This window comes from Chelonoidis abingdonii, chromosome 3, assembly GCF_003597395.2.
Source record: "Chelonoidis abingdonii isolate Lonesome George chromosome 3, CheloAbing_2.0, whole genome shotgun sequence".
Taxonomy (NCBI): domain Eukaryota; kingdom Metazoa; phylum Chordata; order Testudines; family Testudinidae; genus Chelonoidis; species Chelonoidis abingdonii.
The window spans coordinates 161,345,258-161,368,150 of record NC_133771.1 but is presented as its reverse complement, the minus strand read 5'-3'; the positions used below and the strand labels follow the sequence as shown (position 1 = coordinate 161,368,150).

General features: G+C 44.1%; 1 protein-coding gene across 1 annotated transcript in view; it reads right to left on the bottom strand.

Moving 5' to 3' along the window:
• TOGARAM2 (TOG array regulator of axonemal microtubules 2) overlaps positions 1-2,446 on the bottom strand; it is a 63,808-nt gene extending 61,362 nt beyond the window's left edge. Inside the window, exon 1 of the mRNA XM_032774844.2 lies at positions 2,329-2,446. The gene's annotated coding sequence lies outside the window, so the exon portion shown is untranslated. The remainder of the gene's footprint in view (positions 1-2,328) is intronic.
• Between the last annotated feature and the right edge of the window lie 20,447 nt (positions 2,447-22,893).

The following is a 22,893-nucleotide window of genomic DNA, read 5'->3' as shown; positions in this document are numbered from 1 at the left end:
CCCCCACTGCAACTTCAGACCATTATTCCTTGTTCTGTCATCCGCTACCACTGAGAACAGTCTAGATCCATCCTCCTTGGAACCCCCTTTCAGGTAGTTGAAAGCAGCTATCAAATCCCCCTCATTCTTCTCTTCTGTAGACTAAACAATCCCAGTTCCCTCAGCCTCTCCTCATAAGTCATGTGAGCCAGCCCCCTAATCATTTTTGTTGCCCTCTGCTGGACTCTTTCCAATTTTGCCACATCCTTCCTGCAGTATGGGGCCCAAAACTGGACATAGTACTCCAGGTGAGGCCTCACCAATGTCGAAGAGAGGGGAATGATTACGTCCCTCAATCTGCTGGCAATGCTCCTACTAAATAGAACTGGACGCAGGACAGATCCCTGTGCATCCCACTCAATATGCCTTTCCAGTTTGATTGTGAACCATTGATAACTACTCTCTGAGTATGTTTTTTCAGCCAATTGTGCACCCACCTTATAGTAAGTTCAAATAGGCTATATTTCTCTAGTTTGTTTATGAGATGGTCAAGTGAGATAATATCAAAAGTCTTACTAAAGTCAAAATACATGACATCTACTGGTTCCCCTCCATCCACAAGGCTTGTTACCCTGTCAAAGAAGGATATTCGTTTGGTTTGATATGATTTGTTCTTGACAACTCCATATTTATTGTTACTTATCATCTGATTATCTTCTGGGTGCTTACAAATTGATTGTTTGATTATTTGCTCTATTATCTTTCTGGGCACCAAAGTTAAGCTGACTGGTCTATAATTCCCTGGGTTGTCCTTATTCCACTTTTTATAGTAGGTACTACATTTGCTCTTTTCCAGTCCTCAGTTATCTCTCCCATCCTCCATGAGTTCTCAGAGAATCGATAATATTGGCTCAGAGATCTCAGCAATCAGTCCCTTAAGTATTCTAGGATGTATTTCCACAAGCTCTCATGTAAATCCAAGATAACTCCAAGTGACTTCCTAAGGCTTTCTCCCCTAAACAATAATCAAGTGTGGGAAATCTCCATGATCTGAAGAGATTTCATTCAGTTAGAAAGAGATTTTAGTTTCATAACAGAGATTCCTCATTACAAACAATATGTTAACAGGTGTGAAACATGGGGCCTGTTTCTCCTCTCTCTTACACCTTTGTAAATCAGCAGCCAATGGAGTTAGACCTCTCACTTACACCAGTGAGAGTATCAGACCTCATGTTACTGTAATTAGGAAGGTGCGGTAGCCCTTCTTACTATTATATGATTTGTTCATCCCAACACTGCTTAGTGGTGCACAAATCACAAAAGAAGGCAGTTCCTTCCCTTAGGAAGTTACAGTCTAAGGCTTCGGTCCTGCAAGCCTTGCTCACACAAGCAATCCTTACTGACTCCTGGCTAGTCATATTGATTGGCCTCTGAAAAGGTACATGAAAGCAATAAAAACACAGGCTCAGATCCTTCAGAGCCACCAAACTGTACTCAGTAATAGTTTGGAGGTCAGGGGGTGGGGAGGACAAAAAAGTAGCTTTTCTTCACCTGAGTGACCAGCTGGCCACTGAAATTCAGCAACACAGACCAAGCCAGGTACCAGCAGTTCATGTGATGATAGAACCAAGGTTCCTAGAAATTCCAGGAGAAAGTTAAACACTCAAGTGAACCTGTGCAAAGTCTGGTGTCTGGGACTTCAGAGAAACCTCTGTTACGTGGACTTAGGACAGAAGGTTAGGTAACATGGAGGGAGAGTTTGGTCACTTGTCACTGGGGGTGGTGGTGAGGAATAGGGAAGGTTTGACAGCTGGGGTAGGCCTTTTTTGTCCCACACTCTGAGAATGGGGATCCTGGAAAGTTAGAGTCCCAAAAGCACAGAACCTTGCATCCTGTGTGCTCTGTGCATTCCTAGGGTCATTCTTGAACTCGGTCTCAGCTTACAACAGGAGCTATTGCAGGGGAAAGGCCCAGTGGCAAAAGTTAGGGATCAGGCTCATGCTTAAAATGCTGAACTTTTCAACAATTCAACTTACAGACTTTGCAGGAAAAAAAACGTTCAAATAACTGTCATTTGAAACTGCATAGCATCAAAACTAATAAATGATAAGGCAAAGGAAGCAACAAGGCTAAGAGCACAGGGCTGGGAGACAGCAGAAGTAGGTTCTAATGCCCACTCTGCCACGGGATACACTGTGGCCTTCTAGATTCATAGATCTTAAGGCCAGAGGGGACCATTATGACATCTAGTCTGACCTCCTGTATAACATTGACCATAGAATTTGGGTAAACCACTTCATCCCTGCGACTTGTTTCCCCATCTGTATAATGGACACGGTATTCACCCACCTTTGCAAAATGCTTTGAGATCCTTGGATGAAAGATTCTAGATAAGTACTGAGTAATATTGTCATCATCCCAGCAACGCTGCCTAGCCCAGAGCTGCAGTTTGCAGGAAAGGGGCATACACACTATCAAAGAAGGAAAGGAAAGAAACATGAAGCAAAGATTTCTCTCTGGAGAGGGAGGGAGGGAGAGAGAGAGAGTAACTGGCAAACATCTCTAATAATGAGCAGAGGGAGTCCTGCATCTTCTCCCTTAGAGAGGTTGAGTGGCTCTTCATTTGCTATCTCTGACAGGATTTCAAATGGAAACAAAGCCGGTTTTGAGCAAGTCTCTTCCCTTCTTCTACTTGCTGAAGCTTTCCCAGTTTTGGTTTCCACAGATCCTTATTTCCTTGATAATACACTCATTTGTAAACAAAGGCTGAACATGAGCTGGGCTAGTTCCTACACAGAGCTTGTGCCTTGGAGTGGGCACCTATATACCAGCGAAGCTGCAAGCTTACCTAGATTTTCTATCATCCATTTATTCAGAGGAAAACCAAAATGCTTCCTCTTCCCTGCTCCACTACCCTCCAGCTTTTCATTGGGGTATGAAGGTTACTTTTACTGAAACCTAGCAAGTTATACTATTGGCCAGGTAGGATTTTAATACTGTCTTACAGAGATGTCCCAGAAATACACTGAGCCCTGATCTTGAGCCAAATACCTCTGAAGTTCAGCCAGGATCTGGTCTGGGGGAGGATTTGGCTTGAGCCTGGTTCAGTTCTATTGGGAAAACAGCAGTGTGCTTCTATCAAATGCCTGAAATGCAGCTGGTGCTTCATGGCTCCACTGAGACACAAATCAAGTTGGGTCAGAAGCCGAGACGCAAGTTCTCCTATTTGCCTGCACACAATAATGACCTAGCACCAACGAAAAAAATCTTAGTCAAGAGCCCTGACTCTGCAGTGGGTGAGTGGAAGATGGCAGTTTCCCTACCCCTCTCTGGATAGTGCTAGACTCCTCCTGCCAGGAACCATAGCTATGCCAAGCTGCAAAGAGCCTGTTTTCACTCAGCAGGTTGCATGAAATATCCTGACTTATCAGACAGTAGTTCCTGCCCCTTCCTTGTCCTCCCCTTACTCTTCTGCTGCAAAGCGATTCAAGCTCTGATCATCTTCCGCTCATCTAAGGACTCCATCTCCTAAAAAGTGACCTAGATTCACTCTCTCTCAGCTAAATCAAAGGGATTCGCCCACCAGAACTTTTTGTGACACTCATTTTGCCTGTTAAATTAATAAGCTATGGGGAAAAATCATCAACCAAACTTCCCCTCAAATTCTCTTTCACTTCTGAGCACTTGCCACTTCATGGGAATAGAACCCTCACACCAAGCAAGCTTCCCCACCCACCCAGGTCACAATGCAACAGATCATCAGCATGGTCCATCCATCCCCCACATGAGTGTCACCTCAGAAAAAGCAGCAAAGCATGAGTCAGGGCAGTTCACTAACCTTCACAAACAGATTTGCTTTTTCACTTTGGACGCCTAGTTGCCATGTTGTTAAATTTCTGTTCCCTCAGGGAGCTACAAAACTCAGCTGCCTCCCACAGTGAATCCCAGCTCCCACCCAGCTCCAGACCCTAGGATTTTGAAAGTTGTGGGTATGGATGGCAGCTCTGTAACCCAGCCCTCTTCTGTGTGAAGATAATAGGCTCTGACTTACAGGTTACACACACGGCAGGCAGTGTTACGTACCATGAACAAACAAGGCTGCATAGCAACCACTTCTCTAAAGTAGTGTTGAGCAGGAGGTGCGAGGGAAAGGCTTTGCCTGCAGGGCTGGCCCTCGTCTCCCAGGGTGCTGGAATGGAGAGTACCTGAGTGACCTTGACAGCACCCAAACTCTGGAACAGGGACACTCTCTGAATAGCCACGTGTGTGCCGAGTCCCAGTCTGCTTGTGATTGATTCCCAAAAGCACACACACAAAGGCTGTGGTATATCCAGTCAAGCAGTGGAGTCTTCAGAATTCATGAATGAGAGGGCAAGGTTTAGACCCTCCCTTACTACAGAATACAATTTGCAAGTAACTTATCCAGGTTGTAAATTCTTTGGAACAAGGCTTGTGAGCTTGATTCTCCTCTCACTTACATCTGTGTAAATCAGGAATGACTCCACTGAATAGAGTCACACCAGGGTAAAAATCAGTGGGAGAGTAGAACTAACTAACCAACCAGTGTGGGCTGGATTCCCTTCTGGTTTGCACCTTGGGCAGTCACTGACACCTCTGCAAAGTGCTACTAAATCAGAGTCCTCCATTTGCCCTGGGATGGCACCTTACACCCAGTTGCAGGGGTGTCAGTAGCTATACAAGGTATAAAGCAGAATCAGAGTTGTGGTCTTTATTCTTTCTGTACAGTGCCAGGCACATCTATGATGCTAAGTAAAAATGCTAAAGAATATTGAATTTTTCATTCATGCACAACACATCAGAGTCTAGCTTTGAAATGTTTTCAAAATAGCTTCTCTGCTGGGTTTTTACACACACATGCATGCACATACACTTTTGTGTAGCTGAGTTTAGTGCTGTTGAAAGGTACCTGATTGGTCACCCCTGGACACGGAAACCCTCTATCCACAGACTAGGTATAAACACATTGTCATAAACAGATAGTTAAGGGTTAATGCCTCTTTTACCTGTAAAGGGTTAAGAAGCTCAGTAAACCTGGCTGACACCTGACCAGAGGACCAATAAGGCGACAAGATACTTTCAAATCTTGGTAGGGGGAAGTCTTTTGTTTGTGCTCTTTGTTTTGGGGGTTGTTCGCTCTTGGGACTAAGGACCAGATGTCAATCCAGGCTCTCCAAATCTTTCTGAATCAGTCTCTCATGTTTCAAAATTGTAAATAACAGCCAGGCAAGTTGGATTTAGTTTTTATTTTTTGTTTCATCAACTTGTAATATGTCCGTTTTGCTTGAGAGAATTTACCTCTGTTTGGCTGTACTTTGAACCTCAAAAAGGCTAGAGCGAGGAAGTACCTCGGCCATACAAGTGATTACCTGTAAAGTATTTTCCATCCTGATTTTCAGAGCAGTTTTACGTTTTCTTTAATAAAAGCGTTTTTTTTAAGACTGGAATTGAATTGTTCCTTGTTTAAAGATCCAAGGGAGGATCTGAGACTCACACAGGGATCTGGGGGGAAAAGGAGGTGAGATGGTTATTTTCTCACTTGTTTCTATAAATCCAAGAGATCTTGGATCTATGTTCACCAGGGAATTGGTGAAGCCTCTCAAGGCTGCCCAGGGAGGGGAAGGTTTTGCGGGGGACAAGAAGTGCTCCAGACACTGAAATTTCTGGATGGTGGCAGAGTTACCAGATCTAAGCTAATAATTAAGCTTAGAAGTGTCCATGCAGGTCCCCACATTTGTATCCTAAAGTTCAGAGTGGGGAAGGAACCTTGACACACATGCAGCAGCAGTACAAGCTTCTCCCACCATGTCTGGGACCAGGAGGGACTACACCAAGAGTCAGAGGGGAATTCAGGCTCCATTGCTCATTCAGTCCCTAGCCTCTCTGTTCAGACTGCCAGCAAGGGGATGAATAGTGGGGGTGATTTCTGTGATGTGCACTAATTCACACCACAAGGAGAACAGAGCAAACCAACATAGTTAATTTGTCCCTTGGGGCTACCAGCCCTTCTCCGATCACATAGAGCAACAGGAGAACCCAGATATTACATCACTTATCTATTATGGAAAGACAACCATGAAACAGACACCAAATTATAATATCTTCCTCTTCCTGATAAACTTTTTTGAACCAGTAAAAAGTTCCATCTCACATCATCACCCTAAACTATCCAAGTCCCACGGTTTCTCTATTGTTTGGTATCCATCTATATATTTTTTTAAAATCGTATATTGTAGAATGCCAGAAAGTTAGCTGATCCCCCGAGACTAACCTCAAAATGTATTTTATTAGGTACATGTCACTCGGCTAAGTAAATCCCCCTATAAGATTCACACTGTTTGAAATAGAACAGAAAGGAAGGATCATTCTGTGGTTAAGACACTATACTAAGCCTCACAAGACCTAAGTTCAGTTCTCAGTTTTGCCACAGACTTGCTGTGTGACCTTGGGCAAGTCATTTAATCTCACAGTGTGCCTCAGTTCCGCATCTATAAAATGGGCAGAGCAATACTTCCTCTCTCCCATCCTTTGTCCATCTGTTCTATTTAGCCTATAAACTCTTCAGGGCAGGGCCTGTCTATAAGTCTATCAGCAGCAGGAAGCCCATGAAAGAATCAGTGGGTCTTCTGGATCACCCAGGAATTCAAGAGAGAAATTAAGACACTTAAGGACACTGCTGAGAAGTTAAACGATGAGTCTTCACTGCTTAAAATGTCAGGGAGATTCTTACCCTGGACCCATTCTTTTCTGCTAAGAAAGATGAGGTGTTATCAGAGATTGTCAGAAAATGAGGTTCTGGAGCAAACTGGTAATTTAAATAGCAATAAATCACCAGGCCAGATGGTGCATCGAGAGTTCTGGAGACACTTACAAAAATATACAATATCTCAGTAAAAACAGCCTCTGTTTCGCAGGACTAGAGGGTAGCAGATGTTGTACCTATACGTGACAAAGGCTTTAGGAGGGAGCTGGGGGAAAAAGTAGTAATTTTTTCACCTGTACCTGGTAAATTGGTTACAATGATAATTAACACCATTCTCCCTGAAAAACTCATGATATGCTAAGGTCTAACCAGCTTGAATTCTGTCAAGATTAGTAGTTGAAAGTAGGCTAAAAGCCTTCTTTTCATTGGGTATATGTGGGATTGGCACAAAATGCTAAGAATTATTTTAATTCACCTTATTGATTTATTTGTTTTGAGGGAGTATACCAGTGAAAGGCATTGGTCCTTTGAAGATCCACCGCTGCTGTCATTTTAATAGTAGTATAGTACCATCCTTAAAGAATCTCTTGTTGTTTGCTTTTATACCTTTAGCTATTTGTCCTTTGAATTCCACTGCAGCCCTTCTAATTTCCTTCTTAAACACTGTCTACAGCTCCTGTTTATTGGTTTAACCAGGGTCACATTTCAAATGTTTGAAGGATTTGCATTTGACTCAAATAGCCTCTCAAACCTAACCATATTGATTTACTCCTTGTCTTCGTGACTCCCTTTTCACTCACAGGCACAAACGCCTTCTAGGTCTCCAATATTGTTTAAGTAGCACCCATGCCACTTTCAAGGATTTTACTTCCTTTTCTTTTAACATTAAGGCTTTTGGACTAATGTCATTTTATTGACATCTTCCTTTTACTGTCACTTTTAAGTACCTGCCTTGCCCCTTGAATCTAATTATATTGCAGTCACTATTACTTAGTGGCTCAGCAACTAGCACTTCTTGAATTAGCTCTTGTGTGTTACTTAAGACTAAGGGCTTGTCTACATGAAGGTTTTAAACCAGAACAACTAAAGTTAATCCAGTTTGAAAACAATTGTGTATGTACCATGCAACCCATCACTGAGCACTAATTTTGGAGTTTTCTTGCAAAGTGGACTAAGTTTGCTCTGAATGGAAATAATTTGGTCTATTGTTCATGTGCACGCAGTTGCTGCGCACCACTTTTGCATGCTACTAACTGCTATCCCACAGTGCTTTGTAGTTCAACCTTTACCAACCTGGCCATTTACTTGTGTTCCATCCTGGTGTCAAGTTTCCAGAATGACCCTTTGGTAGTGCAGGGCCAGACTTTGCTCCTGGATCCCAGTGTGTCACTATTCTGGGTATACAACCATGATGGCACTCCAGAAACCCCACAACATGTCTCACAGAGCTGCTTGGAGCTGTGCTGAGACCCTGGATCTTGCTGCCATCTGGGGAGAAGCACTGGTTCAGGAAAAAGCTCTTATGGCCAGCCACAGGAATAGGGACATATTGTGGATGTTGCAAAACAGATGTCTGCGAGGGGTCAAGACTGGAATGCAGATCAGTGCCGGATAAAGAGAAAACAGCTCAGGATAAAGTATATTGAAACAAGGGATAAAAGGAGACAATCTGGTAGGGAGCATGTGACTTGTCAGTGTTTTGATCAATTGGACAGGATTCTACACAATTACAGTACAACCCCTCAGACATTATTCACAGCCTGCTGCCTGCACTCCCCACCACTGAGAACCACTGGCTTGACCCATTAGGGGAGGAGCAGGAGGATGCCGGAGAGGAGCTACCCCCTAAAGCCCAGGATCTTTTGTGACTCAAGACCCTGACAACGGTCATTTGGAAAGCCAGCCTCAGTCCTGCTCAGCTACAACGCATCCTGATTCCTGCCCTGCCTCAGCTGTGCCCAAGTCACAGCCAGAAACCCAGGCCAGGACCAAAGAGATTTCCTGGAAGGATCTTTAACATGTACGTACCTATCTTTACAATTTATTATTAATGATTATTATTACTGTTGGCTGATGTGAGCTGGGAGACCCCGCCTCCACTTCACCCCACCTTAAGATGCTTCAGAATGGTACCTGCCAGCATGGTGCAGTCTGTGCCTCTCCCCACCCACCATAGTAGATTTAAATGACAAAAGCATTCATTTCTGCAAAACTCAACAGTGTATTGAGACAGTTCTTACAGGAAAAGAAACTTGGTTAGTTTTCATAGTTTGCATCAGGTATCAGTGCACAATGCACACCTGGTCAAGGCAGAGACACTACTGCTCCTCGCTGAGGTGCAATGGCCCTGTGACATGCATCGTAGCTGACAATCATTGCAAGACCTTATCTGTTTTTCTCTGCACTTTTTCCATGTCTGCAGGGGAGATATAGCAGAACTTAGAACTGAGAAATTGTTCGATTTCGTTTCATATGTAATAAGGAACAGCCACACGCCCATGCCTCCCAGCATAGCTTGAGAGCCCCTTCCACTCCTGCAGCACTTTTAGGGCGACAGCCTGGTGAACAACTTCACAGCATATCTTGCTGGTCTGCCTTTGTCTTTTTGAATAAGGCCATTCTCTGCCTCCTAGTCACCTACCTCAGCATAATGTCATCAAGAGAGGACAGCCTAAAGGGGATGTAGAGGGAATTACTATCCAGCTTGCCCACAAGTGATCATAGCACCTCCAGCATACAAAAAAAAATGGCAAAACCCAACCTGTAATATAGCTCCAAACACCCCTCCTCACCCTTAACAGCATGAAGGCAGATACAGTGGGCTGAAATCCAAATGCCCCCAGCACCCACCATAAATGCAGACCACTTGCCAGCTCTGAGGTTCTCCCAAGAATAGAAAGAGTCTCAAGGAGGTAAAGTCATATATACACACTTAAAAAACAAAAAAAGACGACAACTTGTCTGTGATACGAACAATAAGCAACTTTTATTCCCTACTTCCCCAGCCCCAGCATCTGCAACAGCAAGATCTTCCAGCACGGAGCCTCTATGTACTGCTGGCAGACTGGCCAACCTGAAAGAAGAAAAAGGAAGACTTGGGGACAGATGTTTTCAGAGCTCTTGGCAGAGTCAAAGAGGAAAACAAAGCTGCTGAGAGGTGGATGTTGGACATGAGGACCAGAGAAAGAGCTCCAAAGAGCTCATGGCAGTGGCTCAGGATAGCAACACAATGGCCAGGGAAAGCATGGCTGGGGCCACAGACAGCATTACCATGGCAAAGGAGAGTATGGAAAAAGACAGAGATGCAGAGGCAACTTATGGACGCTTTCCTGAACCAGAATACCCTCCTGCTAGGCCAGCTAGTCCTCCAGTCCCATAATTTAGGATGCAGACATGTCCTTGAGCCTCTGGACAATGCTAGCTACTGGGACCAGCAGCAACTCCTAACCTCCACATCCCCACAACAGGGCTCCCAGCAGCTCCCATTTACCTCTCCAGTCCAACCTCTGGGCACCAAGAACACTTCACGTGGGAGGCCACCTCTTTAGAGCCCTACAGTGTCCCTGAGAATTTTGAGCCAAGCCACTCAACCCCAGAACCCACATGGACAAGAAGAGCCCAGAGGCAAGGCGTATACTCACTTTGAACTTTATGCACACCTCCACCCCAAATTGCTGAATTTGAAATGTTTCTTGCTGTTGCACTTTGAGATTTGTTTGCACTGTTGCAGTAATTAAAGGTCCGTGCACAGTTGGCTGCTTAAGAAGATTGGTTTGTTAAATGTGTTTCCAAATACAAAGATATTATTTTCCATTGGTTTCATTACAACTTTTTTGTATTGTTCTTCCATACTAAAACCTTTATGGGTATTAACTGCATTTAACACAGCAAATCCTTTAAATAAAGTGGAAATAATACACAGGCGTTTACAAAAGCACATAGGGAATGTTAAACTGCAACCACCCCCACACAATACCCCAGCTTTCACAATGTCTGCATACCAATACACCCCCATGAGCTAACCTGTTCAGGCATGTGACTCAAAATACCAACAGTAGGCAGCCCTGTCAGGATGCCCATGGGTGTTTGTGTTCTCTGTGGAATACCTTACTGGCTGACTGAACCTTTGAGCAAGTCCCCGTACCTCAGCCTCCCACCCACCGGTAAGGCTTTTCCCCTTGCTCTCAAAAATGTTATGCAAAACACAATATGTTGCTTTAATGGTTGGAACTTTTTTCCTGCTGCTTCCAACCAATTCCATAAACAGCACCACTTGCTTTCCAATGGCCAAATGCACACTCAACCACCATTCTGCAACTACCCAGTTGATAGTTAAAATGTTCCTTCTGTTCAAGCAGCAGCCTGTGTATGACTTCATTAGCCTGGGCATCAGGGGATAACCTGAGTGTCTCAGAATAACCAGCTAAACCTCCACAGCAGTAATGTCCACAGTGCTCATAAGAACATAAGAGTGGCCACGCTGGGTCAGACCAAAGGTCCATCTGTGACGATGTGGTTCTGGCGGGACCCAACTGAGTGCCAAATCAGGACCAATTGCTTAAACAGGGCAGTCACAGCCCAAGGCTGGGGTTTTCCACCTCTAAGGCAAACCAAACCAGCCAGACAAAAAGGACTTCGGTGTCACCCCACTGGCTAACCGCAAGTCACACAAGCAATTTCCTTAGACACCTCCAGTCTCCCAGTATACACCCCAGTCCATACGTCCTGGGGGATGAATGTCTATGAAAAACCGACACCCAAGTAAAGAAAATGGTTCTACCACCGAAATCCCAAGGACTAAAGTCCCAGACCCAGGTCAATTAGTTTTATTAGAGAAATATTTAAATAGGATGATACAACAAGCTTGGCATGTCAGTCAATTAGTCACGGGGCAACACATACAGAGCAGGGGGACGCTGGTATTTGTTATGGGTTAGCATATAGTACATAGCATAGTCTGTAATGTCGCCATGCGGGGTGTACGGTGGGTGGGGTCAAAGGTATAGTAGGGAGCCAGTGAGGGTTCATCCATGTGTGTGCTCATGTTCCTATATTGGGCATTCATCTACAATAGTCATACTGATGATTAGATCGCGACAGCAGGCTTTTTTCTCCTAGGGTAATGGGGAGCATGGGGATGTATCCTCTTCCTCGAGCGGAGTGGAAGCCAGATTCGTTGGTGTATTCCAAGAAACTCTTTCTGCATTCAGGGAGGATGATAGTTTCTCAGGTAAGTGGGGTTGTAAGGCGTGTCACCTACTGGGCGCTCTCACACTAGGGATGCGTGGAGCCCACAACTCGGCTCACTCCTAGTACTGGCGTGTGGCCGTGAATGTGTCAGTGTAGATGTCCGCTGGACCACCTGATAGTGGTCATACACCTGCAGATTTTACCCACAAATCACGCTGTGCCATCCTTTGAATCTAAAAATCTAGAAGGTCATTTTCATGATTATCACCATGTGACTGATGTAGAGGTGTAGCGTAGGGATAAGAATTGGGCAACTGAATCAAGTGACCATACAGTGATCGTGCAAGGTCTTAGGACTTCAGAGGGCCATTAGTAGCACAGTGACTTGACAGTAACACTGCATGTTTATCAGGTCCAGTCTCCTCTGGATGTTAGCATCCCTTCGCTCTTGGTATGTCGTGGGATTGCAGGTTCCTTTCGATGGCAGAGCTGGGTCAGTTTTGTTAGGCGAAGCTCCGTGTCTCCGAGTGGTGTGAGTATAGAATTGGATTGGTGACAAAATGAGATCAGAGAGCCTTCGCGCGAGCCTTATATAGCACTTTTTCCAGTTTTTGTTATAAAGAAATTTCTCGGTCCTACTGTGCGTGTACAAGCTTCTTGTCACGTCTATAAATTGCGAGATTTTGCGAGGCTTGCGGACACTGGGCCACAGTCTTCTGAGACTACTACTTCAAGTTGCTGCCAGTGTGAGGTCACACGAGTGATGCGCGTAGACGCTTCTCAGCTCAAGTATGGCGCCTTCAACTTTGTGTTAATGTGTGGATTGGTCATTAACTAGGCCGATCCATCAAGCAACGTTATAAGGGCTAAGACTACTGTATGTTGACAGCCAGTCCATTGTCGGGTATCTTTTGCACAGTAACACAGAGACAAGATAGTTCGAAATGACACTGTTCATGCAATACATGGCACTTATGGCCACTAGTATTCAGCATCTCATGTCACTACAATGAAATGATACAGACATAGACAGCCACCAGCATGACAGTCAATGTATAATCTCACTGATAACCTGTAACCTGGTCTTAGACACCTTATATGACCCCCTTTACATAGAATTTGGTGGCACTACAGAACCTTGGTTGCAACCCATGTTCTATATGGTCCCAGTTTATATCAATAACGTCACACCATCTAGCCCAGTATCCTGCCTTCTGACAGTGGCCAACGCCAGGTGCCCCAAAGGGAACGAACAGAACAAGTAATCATCAAGTGATCCATCCCCTGTTGCCCATTCCCAGCTTCTGGCAAACAGAGGCTAGGCACACCATCCCTGCCCATCCTGGCTAATAGCCATTGATGGATCTATCCTCCATGATGAACTTATTGAGTTCTTTTCTGAATCCTGTTATAGTTTTGGCCTTCACAACATCCTCTGGGAAAGAGTCCCACGGACAGACTGCGTGCTGTGTGAAGAAATACTTCCTTTTGTTTGTTTTAAACCTGCTGCCTATTACTTGCATTTGGTGACCCCTAGTTCTTGTATTATGAGAAGGAGTAAATAACACTCCTTATTTATTTTCTTCACACCAGTTATGATTTTATCATATCCCTCCTTAGTCGTCTCTTTTCCAAGCTGAAAAGTCCCAGTTTTATTAATCTCTCCAAATACGGAAGCTGTTCCATACCCCTAATCATTTTTGTTGCCCTTTTCTGAACCTTTTCCAATTCCAATATATTATTTTGAGATGGGGCGACCACATATGCACGCAGTATTCAAGATGTGGGCATACCATGGATTTATTTAGAGGCAATATGATACCGCCGGAGGAGTACTGCTGTAGAATATTCTCCTGCTGCTGCATCATCTGTTTGTTGATGCAACAATCAAATGCCAGTGCAGAAGTCATCGGTTCCAAGTGCAGTAATACAGCCCAAGATGCCTGTGAGTATTCATGCTTGTCACCATAGCATTGTGGAGCATTGCTGGGTCCATACTGGCCAACAGCAACTTGAAAATGGTGTGGCCCAGCCCAGAAAGAAAGAATGGGGCAGAGACAGCAGAATCATGGGATTTTTAAAAAAAAATATTTGACCCCAGCTGGCTTCCCACAATTCATAGCAAAAACAGTCCCAAGGACACTGCTCAACAGCAAAGCAAAGGACCATTGGATACCCCGGGAGAATGTTATGCTCTGAGTTTGCAGGAAATTGCTACTTTATGTCCACGCAAGGCGAATTGAAAATGGAAAAGGTGCTGTGTTTGTACACTGTTGGTGTGACTTGATCTGCATCAGAAAGATTTGGATTAAATCCCCCAGGTAGATTCACCCTAAAAAAAGGAGGTCAGAATCATTTTTTTCAATTTTACAGATGAGAAAACTGAGACACAGAGAGGTAACGTGATTTGTCCATCATCATCCAGCAGAATCAGGAATAGTACCCAAATCTCCTGAATCCCAGTCTACTGGTCTATCCACTAGGCCACCTCTCTGTGATCTTAGCCTTACTGTAACTTCAGCATTCCATAGATGCTGAATTTAAGTTCCACATGGAAGGTGCTGTGTCCACAGCACTTTGGAGCATCAAGGGAAGGAAAATGGATGAGAGCTACTCACAAGTCTGTACCGTGATATCTGCAGCCACAGAAAGGGTTCATAATAATATGAATAAACAGTGTTAGGAGACCAAAACACATCTGTTAGTCTATCATGTGCCGCAGGACTCTTTGTTCCTTTTTAGGAGATCAAAAGTAATCTCTAATCTGTCCATCTAGCTCTACCACTGGTACAGCCTCCATCGACCTCAGGCCAACCCAACAGAAAAACCAAACTGAACATCCCTCGGCTGTCTAAGGAGATCAGCTATGTTTACGTTCCCTGATCCAGATTCCAGTGATGGATGAACACTGCTTCCCCCTCATGGTGGGCAATGTGGACAAGTTCCACTGAACTTTTGAACACTCATCAGGTAGTCCCTGAGCTGCATTTTCACAGGCAGAAGGGGGAGCTGTTAGGAAACAGGCCAGGTCTGGGTAAGAGGCACTGTGTGAGGAGTCTTTTCCAGTTGTGAAGGAGGCAGGCCACCTTCTCCACAGGTCCTTCCATGGCTGTAACCTGACACCTGCTCAACTATTGCTGTACTCATGTATTGTTTGCATCCTACACAGATACACAAAAGGCATGTTCGGCAGCAGGCCTATTCGCTGCTGCAGCAGCAACCTCCTGGCACTGTGACAGGCACCTTTTGCTCACAAGAACCTCTGCTGAATTGGGAACCCTTGGGCTTTCCCCATAGCAACTTCTGCAAGGCATTGGACAGGCACCTGGGTGATCAACATGCCACTGCAACTGAGTCCATGAGGAACGAGAGCATGCATAACATCCACATTAATTAGAGCCCAGTGGACACATCCAGAGCAGGTTAGCTTATACAGACTTGCTCACCCCACCCCCGCCCCTCGGTTATATAACCAAGAATAACAGACTGATATTATTAATTTAGGACCATAGGTGTGAATGGACTTTGCAGACATATAGGAAAGAGCTCACAATTTCTGTAATAAGTACAAGCTGAGGTCCAAAGCAGCCTTTAGTGCTAAAAAATATAATGAGTAAAAGAAAAAATATTGATGGAAATAATAATAGAAGGAAATTGATTAGAGAGACCTTATATTATTTTAAAAAATATTTCCACTATTATCATCCTAGCGATCATTTCTGTGCAGTGAGAGGGAATTTGACAGTGATTGGAGAGAGTAAGCAAAAGGCTGCTGAGTCACGACCCTGTCCGTGTCTCCCCTGTGCTCTACTCCCTAGCTCAGCCTAGCCCTGCAGCACTGCAGGAGTTCCCCTGCTTTCCCATCACCCCTGTGCTTTGCTCCCCAGCTCAACCCAGCTCTGAAGATTTACAGCTGAATTCCACCATTTATTTATTCCCTCTCTGAACACTGCCCTCAAAAACAAACCAAATAATCCAACAATCTATAAGAGTGGCTTTCAGTAATCCTGAGACAGGGCTTAAATTCAGCTGGAACTGTCCAGAGTGGTGCTATGGTAAATATTTTCAAACCTATGGGGCAGAAGCCCCAAATCCCAGCACCTCCCATGGCGCTGAAGGCTCAAGCACCAGTGCCCCATGCGGTGCTGAAGCCCTGAGTCCCATGACTCCGGCAAATACTCTATGAGCATTTAAGCCCTGACCTGAGGGATAAGTCATGGTGCCTTTTGGGGGTTCAAATACAGGAAATCTAGATGTAAAATGAAACCACATGATAAAACTGACACAGAGACTACACCCAGCTACACTGTATTCTGAAAAGCATGAGATTGTACCAGACAACAACCTGCTTCAGCTACACCATGAGACAGGAGGCAAAGGCTAAGTGCTGAGGTGGCTACCAGCAGTGGAGGCTGACTGTACAAAGAACAGGTAGAATATAGGCAGTGGCAATGCAAGCAAGTTGTCCATTAAGGTGCCTCATCCCTGAGATGCAGAGATCACCCTATTGGGAGGAGAGAGGGTGGCTCAGTCCCCATAGTTTGTGTAATCCTTGGCATTCCTGCCAAGACTGCAAAACAAGGGTGCTGGTTAGTGCCAACTGTGATGATACTCAGAGACTACAGTGAGGAATGGCACTGATGTCATGTCTGATAGGTGCCAGGTCTTTCTAACAGACATGCTGTAGTTCAAACAGAAGTGATGCACCTGAGGCATAGATTCCTAGGTGAGGTTCTGTGGCCAGTGCTACGCAGGAGATTAGACTATGATCACAATGATCCCTTTTGGTTTTATAATCTATGAATGGAGGAAGCTGCATTGCAAAGGAAAGACTAGTTTATAGTTTTGTGGAGTGAATACCTGCCCACAAGGAAATGGATTGAACCACCAGCATATTTCACACAGGGCCATTGGATGGGAATGATTCAAGGAGGAGAAGAGTGCCAGTTACTAGTACTGCTAGCCAGGATAAGCCCTGGTGACGCTGGGCATAGGGCAACAATAGAACCTGAGGCACATAAGAACCCACCACTGTCAAGGGTGAACACTCAACCATCACAGTGGTCCCTTCTGGCCCCTATGAACATTCTGACTCCTACATCAACACACCATAAACCAGCACCAAAACAATGCTGCTTAGCATTCATCTGTAGATCTCAAAGCCAGGGAAGATCAGTAGCTTTAGCCCCATGTTATCGATGGCAAAAGGCACAGAGAAGAAAAAGTGATTTGCACAGGGTCACACAGCAGAGCCAGGAACAGGATTCCTGATTCCTAGTGCAGTGCCCTAGTCACTAGAGTTTGGAACATCAACACAATGAGACACATGTCAAGTTGTGATAAGACCATCTTCAAAATGAATGAAAGTAGAAAAGACATGAGGAGCTGAGGTCTTTGTTTTCATAAATGTCTCTTGGGGCGAATGGTTTCTCAACTGCAGTACAATGAGGTCAGTGCTTAAGACACTCCCCACAGCCAATTTTTCTGACCCTTCTGCAGTCTGATGCCAGGTAAATCTGCTTTGTGAGTAAAGCTCATGGGAGTCTGTGGGAAAGGAAATGGCAATGTCTTCACCCCTTTGCGTGTAAACATGTGCCTGCTCCCTTCTCCCAGTATGCATTTTCCCACAATAAGGCAAAGAAGGGGAGGGAGAATATTATAATACTAGTATAATACTTTGCACCTCCAGCATACAGCAATTTGCTTCTGACAAGCTTTACAAACATTATTGTAATTAGCACTCACCATACCTGCATGAGATAACAAGCATGGTATGCCTTTTACAGATGGGGAAACTGAGGCATGGAGCAGTTAAGTGACCTCCCTAAGGTCACAAAGCAAGTTAGTTTTAACAGAGACTAGGCATCCTGCTCCCAATTCCTCTTGGTCCAACCACTAGACAACACTCTTTCTCTGTGGAATGTCCACAAACTCTCAGACTGAGAGGGTAAGAAACTACAGAGATGCTAATATGCTGAGAATTAAGGTAAAACAGATTTTATAGATACTGCTCCTATTTAAAGGAGTACTGGGATAAAAGCCCCAGAGCCTGCACTATCACTAGTCTATACTACAAAGATTGGGACAATTGTTGGAGCATCCCACTCAGTATGCTCAGTGGAGCTGATCGAAATTTTCCTGATGAAATTGTCATCTTCTGCAGACAGTGTTGGCTTATTTGAATTTTTTGATGAAAAAAATTATTGAAATGATTCATTGTGATAAGGTCAAAATATTCAGTTTGGATTTTTATGTTTAATAAAAATAATATTTACTATAATTATATTATATATTATAGTTTAAATGTTTCAATAAGGTTGAAATGAAATGTCATTTTTGATTTTTTTTTCCTAAACAAAATCTCAGAATTCATTCTGCAGGAAGTTTCAATTTTTCATTCTGATTTAGAATGAAAAAAAATCCAAAATTGTGTAATTTCCTGTAGAATGGGAATTCTGGGTTCTGACTAGCTCTAATCCTGAATGGTGAACAATGTAAAAGACAGATTTGGCCACAGAAAGCAAGAGTGCCTGGCACCTGTGACACTGAGGACTGGTTTAGCAACTTGCAAAGAACATGGAGGCCTGCACCTAATTTGTCTCATAAGGCTCCACCATTTTTCTCTCTGCCAAAAAAGAGGTCTGATCCTGAGAAAGGCTGAGGGTCTCTAATGCCCTCTGAAGCCAATGGGAGCTGCAGGCCCTAGGCACTCTGCAAGATCAGGCCCTGAAGGCACATAAGCCTATTTCCTTGTGCTTCTCGTCATCGAAAATGGTGCTTGTTTGAGTTCCTGAAGTTAATGAGTTTTGCCTGATCTTAAACGGCAGCCATGGGAAACATTTTAAAATGCTCCTTTGGGCTGTAATAGGCCTGCAGGCCATACTTTGGACACCATGATGTAAAGGAGAAGGGAAGTTAAGTAGTAATACAGCTTTGAGCTGTATATGTGTTTCAGATGGCAACCACATGATCTTCCATCATGTCACAGCCTCACACCCAGGGAGTGGTCACTCACCACTAAACAGACCAGATGCAATAGTGAGGCAGCGAGATGAGAGTGAATTCCAGGATAGATGTGAGCCCAGCTGAACATGGCCATCCATCACAGACATAGTGGTACAATGTACTCTACCTGCTCAGTGCTTTGCTACCTAATCCACTTACATGCACGAAAATCACATAGTCTTGAGCAAACCCCATTTGGTTGCCTGGGCTGCTAATCCAGTTAATTGCATATTAGCTAACTGCATACTTCAGCTCTCTGCCAACTGCACTGAAATCCAAATGCTGCTACTCACACTTTATTCACTCTGGATAACAGAATAGTTATATTCCCCATGAGATTTTGCCTGTTCATCTGGTTTGGGGAACACATGAATGCTAGTTAGCATAAGTGGGAAATATCAGGGGTCTCAAAGAACCTGGTTTTCACTTGAAAACCACCATAGCAGGGGTGATTTTAATGGAAGTATAGAACAAATTCCAGGGCATCTTACACAAGGGTCTGAGATCTGATCACAACTGAAACATGTGGCTGTCTAGGAGCAAAAGCAGAGGAGACTTTCATAGGTGGGGGAACATGGGCATGTCAAGAGCATAGCCAGTGCACGTATACACAGCACAAATCCAGTAGGCCAAGCTTAGGTTGATTGCATACTCCTCTGACAGGCAGATTCAGGGCTGGTGCCATAGCTACAAGCACGGTACTAGCTAAGGCACTGCCTATGTGCATGGGCCTATTTAGCCTGGTTATGGAACACTATTATAGTGCAATGTACCCTACAAATTGGAACTGTCTTGTACCCAGCTCCCCTGCCTAGGTAACTCCATAGTGTAGATGGGCCCTTGGAGACTTTCCTTTGAGGTGGCAGGGCAAGCTACTGTCCAGCAGTACAAATGCTGAATGCAGAGGAACTTGCTAAGAGTGAAGTCAGTTATTCTTCTATAGAACTGCACTGAAGCCCAGGTGAGAGTCACTGATAAGCACTAACAACATGAATTACAGTCCTGGGGCTTTAAAATCTCACCTCTCCTGCAGGAAGGGAGGTTTTGTTGTTTTACAAGAGCCCATGTTCTTCAGTTGAATTACAGTGAGGGTCACGGTGGTGGAAATACCTTTTCTTGGAGATGAAGGATGCCAAGGAGATATATTCAGCAGCAGAAGTTTACCTTGCGTAGATTTCATCAGGTCACATGCAGCAAACTGGATTGGCCTAGAATTTTCGACAATCCTGAATCCTCTGTGACATGCACTAAGATAGCACAGCTCATGTCACAGGAGGTCATCAGTACATTCAGGCAGTCAACAAAGAGTGATGTTGGATGGGAAAAGTGGACCTGTTTCTTCATGTAAATAAAGTCTTTACATTAGTTAAATAGAGAACTATGTTTCATTCTACCAGTAAATACCAAGGAGGGAGGGGAAATTGTTTTAGGTGGACTCAGAGGGTATAAATAGGAGTACAGGGATGAAATGGGGGAAAGTGAAGTATTGGCAAGGAAAATGTCCTAGCAGGGAGGTGAACAGTCTCCCAGTGAAGGTGGTGGAACATATTGGACATTTAAAAGCAGAGACAGGCATGATACAGAGGATCTCGATCTGAGACCCATTTTATCTGAGCCACCAACATTTAAGGGTCCTGATAAACACTTCTGGCCTAGGCCCATCTCTGTTGAAAACGGGACAAAGAGTGTGTGTTGTGGGCTGGACAACACAGGCTCTAGGGTACAACCCTGCACCAGCCCCTGGGAGACTGGGACTTATGATGCATTCTTATTCTCCAGCCACTGGGGATTCCATGATTAAATAAATAAGAAGACAGGATATGAAGAGAGAAAACCTCATTCCCTCATTAACTACTCACTATTCAAATTCTCCAACAGTCTGGGACGTGAGTCTGATGCCCAAGGGGGGGGAAAAGACATCTTGTTTTGCTAAAAAAGCTACAGGCATTAGGCTGCTGCATGATGTTACAGTCCTTAGTGGAGTCATGGAAAAGTTCTTTCTTTGTGAGTGCAGGGAAAGGGATATTATTACATTTTTACCCCCACAATTTTCTTTTGACCAATGCTCTGTGTGAGAGATGGGGAAAAGCACTATTTCTACAAGAATGTGCCTGGTTGCATTAGGTTTGCTTCCAGGATTTGTCTTGTAGAAACCAGGTCTTAAAGTGAATTAATCCATTCTGTATTTCTGGCTCTTTTTTCCTCCTTGAAACACCTGAAAAATGTATGAGAATTACAAGCCAAGGGCCTGATCCTGCTCCAGCTGAAGTCAAATGGCAGCAGGACCCAGCCCCAATCTTGTTGTTTCACATCATTTCACAAACTGCTTTTTTGGTGAGCTGTGCTACCCCTCACTGTTCCATGTAGATGGTGCTCCATAATCATCAGCCCAAGGAGGCAGAAAAATCTTCATTTGTATAGCGCCAACCTATAGTTTGTGGCAGACATTGAAAATGAAACATGTAGAAAGTTTACAGGGGGTGTATCAGAGGAATAGCTGGGAGGGAAGGCATCTAACATACTGGCAAGGAAAAGGCAGTATACAATGGGAAAGGTTCATTCAACAGTGTGCTGTTTTATTAAACTAGCTGTCTAGCGTGCCTTAAATAGCAGATTAGGTTTGCTCCAGAAAAAAGGAAAAGGATAAACAGGTAGGGGACTGCTGGCTACCCTAGATAATTTATCTAATTAATTTTAACTTCACCTATTCTGGGATGAATCAACATTATCATTCTTGAAATCTGCCCCCTTTAAAGAACAAGTCCATTTAATCAAGTAGAAATGCGTTGTAAAGTTCATGTTAAAACTTAAATGTTAAAAGGCAAAGAAAAACACCCACATACAAGAGGACAAATGATCTTATAATGATAAGACTAAACTGAGATGCAAGAGAGCTGGGCTCTGTTTCCAGCTCTTCCAATGACTTTCTGTGTAACCTTGGGCACATCACTTGGGCTCTCTGTGTCTCAATGCCCCATCTGTAAAATGGGATAATAATATATCCTTTCTTTCTCTCCACCCTGCTGCCCCTGCACCCATCTATCCCCAATAAATCTCTGGCTCAGCCAGAAGCTGGAGTCAGAAGTTCAGTTTATATTTGTAAATGATTGTTCTATAAGCTTTCCTCTTTATAACTCTTAACATTGTTCTTATCTCCCACAAATACTAAGAGGTACCTCCTGCCAGCAAAACCAGCAAAACAAAAACTTTGGAGTTTGCAGATCAAATTATTTGGGAGCTATGATGAGCTAAGAAGAATCAGAAAAATATTCAACTAGAAGTGAATTTTCAACACTTTATGGATGAAATCCCAGTCTCATTGAAGTCAATAGGAGTTTTGCCATTGACTTCACCAGAGCCAAGATTTAACCACATAACTTTAAAAGCTTTGTCTAGTAGTTCCCAAACTTCCCTAACAAGATCTAGCAAAATTTCAGGAAAATCAGTTTTGTCTGAGTCAAGTCCAGGATCGTAATGGGGCAGCTGTTGTTCTGTAACACTGAAAGCATTTTTCAGCACATCCCTGACTTCCTCCATCAGCCGTCAAATCAAGTATATCCAGGCAAGTCAGTGAGACATGGCTGAGGTTAGCGTAGGTCCTTAGTGTTATGTCTAGGAGCAGTAGCTAGTTCATCCAAACAAAGAATAGAATTCATATCCGGGAATCCCAACGAGTATCACAACTATGGCAGCACAGGCTCTCACAACAGTTCATGCACAGCCTCAGATATTAGAGCCAGAGGAGGAAACACTGGCCAAGACATCATGATCGGACCCAGTGCTCTCCATGGGCACTGAAATCAATGGCAAAGCTCCCACTAGCATCAGTGGTGGATGATGGTGGCCTTGACCATTTTGTCTGAAAGTGAACAACATTAATCCCTGGTGCAGTTCCATTGACAGTGAAGTGACATCTGGGAGGAATTTAGCCTTAGAGGTTTTAGAAAACGTATTGTCGAAACTTTTTTTTTATGACAAAGAGCCTTTCAATCAAAATG